This window comes from Helianthus annuus, chromosome 3 (assembly GCF_002127325.2).
Source record: "Helianthus annuus cultivar XRQ/B chromosome 3, HanXRQr2.0-SUNRISE, whole genome shotgun sequence".
NCBI classification, from domain to species: domain Eukaryota; kingdom Viridiplantae; phylum Streptophyta; class Magnoliopsida; order Asterales; family Asteraceae; genus Helianthus; species Helianthus annuus.
This window is the reverse complement of record NC_035435.2, coordinates 156,395,925-156,400,681: the sequence shown is the minus strand read 5'-3', so window position 1 is coordinate 156,400,681 and position 4,757 is coordinate 156,395,925.

Genomic DNA, 4,757 nt, shown 5'->3' with positions numbered 1-4,757 from the left:
GGAGATAGCCCAGGATTTAGATTAAAAATCCCAGACGACGGCACATCCATCCTATCTGCTACCTGATCCGACATCGGTTGACGACAATTAAGATCCTCTACCGACACACCAATACGAGGTTCAGTGCCAAATGATGGCCTATTCAGGTCAAAAGAAAATGAAGTATCATCGGGACTTGGATCATGGTAAAGACTTTTGAGGGGTGGGCCCTGCATAGACCCAGATGATGGAGGACTTCTATTATCCCTATTTCTTTTACCAAGCCCAATTATGGGAGTTGGGCCAACCTGATCCAGATGATCCACCAACTTACTCCCACCAGCCCCATCATGATGGGGACCACAAAAATTGGAACCAGCCTCCACTTTCTCGGGAAACACCGACCCATTAATATCCTCCTGTTGAGTATAGACTTCCCCATGCACTTCATGCATCCCAATAGGCCCCGACTTTTCGAATTCACCATGCGCTTCACGAGATCCCACCTGACCCAACTCTTCACCTTCCAACGACTGTTCAAAGACCGGCTTCGAAGGAGGCTCCGGCGGAGGCCGATCTCCTTCCTCCGGCACCGGAGAATTCAGGACAGGAGACCTAATTTCACCCTCTTCAACCTCTTCATCCATATTAGTGTCAGCGTCGCCACCCCCGTCAACAGAAGAGTCGTCCGAACCCTCCGACGACGAGCAACCCAACTCCTCGTTCGATGAAGGAGAAACATCATCCAATGCAGGTTTCCATGCCCAGACATCCTCCACAACCCATATGACATAACTCCGATCCTGCCAGTTAAGCACCACCGACTCCTCAATTCTCCTCCCCAGTGGGATTAACACCAGAACAAAACCTTCAGAATTGTCAGATACAGTCCATGAAAAGGATGACTCCTGAACTACCTTACCAAAAAGCCCACCAATTTGTTCATACACAGAGTTATCCCTGAGATGGACCGGGACACCAGAAATTCTGAGGGATACTACCCGATCAGATGGCAAGTCCTCGCCCTTCCATACGTTATAGTGACAAAAGACGGCATCCAAAGCCTCTGAATGATTGGCTAAAACTTCCTTAACCTTCCCTGGGTTTCCGAGTGTAAGTAACACACTAAGGCCACCCAAGTAGGAAACACCAAAGTTACATAGGCCACTCCTACTAAGGGACTTATCCAGTGAATTTAGAGCACCAATATCCTTGGCCAATCCATAGATAGAGCGATTCATACAGTGTAAGGGATATTTTGAACCTTTTATATTAACCGCGACCACTTTTGATCCACACTGATGAACTTGACCCTCCTTTTGGAATAAGCTAGCAAATGATTTACCAGCCTGCACCGTCTCGCTCCCAGAGAAAGCACCATTACTGATTGGATGGGCCTCATAAGCAGAATCCTTTGGTCTCCATACTTTATCACCAACTATCTTAGAAGTGTATATGAACTTCTTGTGATTCTTATCATATTTGGCTAGTGAGACAGACACTTTAGCTTCTAGAATCTTGACCGTGTTCATGGCTGCCAGAGTAATATCCACATTGTCAACACCTTTATACCTGACGAACCCAAAATAATTACCTTTCTTGTCTTTCTTGCGGGCAACATATGCATCTGAAATAAAACCGAACGGGTGGAAGGCCCTTTTCAACATAATCCTCGTCGCCCGATCGGGAAGGTTTTGCACTATAAAGGTTAACTCCACACCATTACCACGGCCCTTCCTATTCTTCTGGTAATTCACTTCTGTCCATGGACCATCCTCGCCATTGCCAACCCCCCCCCCCCCCCAAACCAGGGTCAAACTCCATTACCGTCTCCCAAGGCACTCTCCAATCTCCTCCAGAATAAACAAACGAAACAATGGCACCTTGACCCTAAGGGTGTTAATGGGATTCGAATCGATCTAGCTAAACTATACTCAGATAGCCGCGATCAATATTAGACCCACTAAGCCCCGAAGAAATCCGGGAACCACTGCGGGAAGAGAGGGGACCAGAGAATGCGATACAAATGCCGACAAAGGAAAAGAACCGGCCGGGAGAGAGAGACGCAGGGTCAAGATAGAGAGGAAGGTACAGACCGTAACTTCAGGGAAAGGAACGGGACCTCACACGCTATATCGACGGGCAGTCTCCGGCTAAAACTTCCGGCGGCGGTTCATAATCTTGAGAGAGAAAATGTTTTGTTTTGTTGTTAGTAAAACACTTTATGTTTTCGCCCCCACTTCAAAATAAAATTACGTTTTTGTCCCTCGCTCAAAATTACGATTTTACCATCGGTTCAAAATTATGATTTTTTCCCCAGATTACAACTACAATTTTGGTCCCAGTTCAAAATAAATTTTTGCTTTCGCCCAAACTAAAAATGACGATTTCGCATTTTCGCCCCTTTAAAAAATTATTATTTCGCCTTAAGTTTAAAATTATGTTTTTGCCCGGTTCAAAATAAAACTATGCTTTTGCCCCCTATTCAAAATTACGATTTTGCCATCAGTTCAAAATTTTGAATTTGCCCGCGTTCAAATTAAAAATATAGTTTTGTCCCCAGCTTAAAATTACGATTTTGTCCTTAGTGCAAAGTTATATTACGCTTTTGTCTCCGGTTCAAATTTATAGTATTGCCATCACTTTAACTTTTGCCAAATTACGATTTTACCTAAGTCAACAAATACAACTTTGCCCTCAGTTCAAATTACAGTATTGCTATCGTTTTAGTTTTTTAGCAAAATTATAAAAGTGTTTTTTATATTACTTGACTGGATTTAATTTTTTTCCATGTCAAGGAGCTTACTAAAAGTCGCTCATTAATCCTTACAAGCTAGAGTTTTGCCCTGAGCTCTGAACTACGGTCTTGTCATCATTTTAGTTTTTTTTCCTAACAAAACTATAATAGTGTTTTTTTAATTGATTGATAATTATTCGGCCATCGCCCCGCAATGCGGGCGGTGGCATTAACTAGTTAGTATACATTCTCTTGTTTTAGACAAATTCACTTTTAACCCTTTAATTGTTTTATTCTAACTCATATTCGGTACACTTTCATTTCTGTTATTTCTCCAAAACTTAATAGTAAAAAATATAAAAGTAACTGTTTCTAGTTTTCAAAAACTATATCATTAGATACGTCTCAGCATCAGTGGCGGACTCAGTAATTTTTCCATAGGGGTGCGGAACATTTTTAAAAATTTTAGGCCCCTAGTTATATGAGTAAAAAAATCGGTTCGTATCGGGTCGGATCGAGTCATGTAAAACAAACGAATATCAAACTAAATTTATATAATAATCAAAAACATGTAAACTTTGTTACAAACATAATTAAAACGTCGACGCCCTATTGGTTTACATTTTTTGAAATCTATCCAAAACATCACTTAAAACTAAATTTTTAAACAATTCTTTCTCTATATGACATAAGTTCATCGCTCCATAACATAATGTTTCAATTTTAATTTTCAACTATTCAAGCCTAGAAATCATAACGTTAGTTGTAATCACCCTAAAAATATATAAACAACATAATCACCCTACAAATCATCTAAAAAACCATAAACTACGTCAAAACACACAAAATTTCAAACCTATTTAACAACTTTATTACCTTTTTTTCTCCTATAATATCAACCAAAATCATCAAAATACAAAGAAAATTACCCGTGTTCGGATTCCGGTTAGATTTGGTGTCAAACGACGGTGGTATGGTGGCTGATTACGGTGGTCGCCGGCTGCTGGACTGTTGTCGTTGGGTGATGTTGTTTGTTGGCAGTGCAGGGACGCAAGAGAGGGAGAGAGCGGGAGAGAATTTCTAAAGGTTTTGAGCTTTAATTATTTTATTATAGTTTGAAATATTGTTGGGTTTGGTTAATGGGCTAAGACTTAGTGGGCTAGCTAGTTAGGAATTATAAGTGGGTAAAGGTATGAGTATTTGGGTTTAGTTTAGAGATGGGCATAAAAACCGGTTCCAACCCGATTCCAGTGGACCCGACCCGGACCCGGTTCCGGTTCCTATCCGATGCTCAGAGGAACCGGTTCCAGGTAAAAAAAACCCGACAGGTATTACCCGGTTCTCATATTCTGTAAAAAACACCAACCGTACCCGATTCCTATCTGTACCCGGTTCCTACCCGTACCCGGTTCTATGTACCCGTTCCTATCTATACCCGGTATATTACCGTTGGAACCGAATCCTATATGAATATGACCGTTGGAACCGATCTTGAGTATCTAAAACACATTAAATGCAAAATATTACCGTTGGAACCGGTTCCTATATGACCGTTGGAACCGGTTACAGTATATATAGCCCATTTTTCTCATTTTTTATTCACATATCTTCTTCTATCTATTTCTTCTCCTTCTTTACATATTTTTAATGGCTTCCAAGAACTCTAAAAGCACAAACTCCCCATCCGTCAATAATGTTCCACAAGGTTCAAATGCTTCTTGAGGGTGGAGTTTGCTGCCGCTTTCATGAACTTCCCACAATTCTTGCACCAAGCCATCTCATGGTTATCCGACATCAAACACAAATCAAAATATTTCCAAATTGCGGGGTTACGCTTGGTTTCTAAAATCAAAACAACTCCTTCTTCCGATGCCATATTGTTCTTTGAATGTGTTTACAGAAGAAAGAAGATGGATGGATTGGATGCAAATTGAAATGTATGCACCTAAATCGATTTTTATATTTGAAAACCGGTTATAACGGTACAAAAATTAAAAAAAAAACAGCTTTTTCAGTGGAACCGGTTCTGAACAGTAACCAT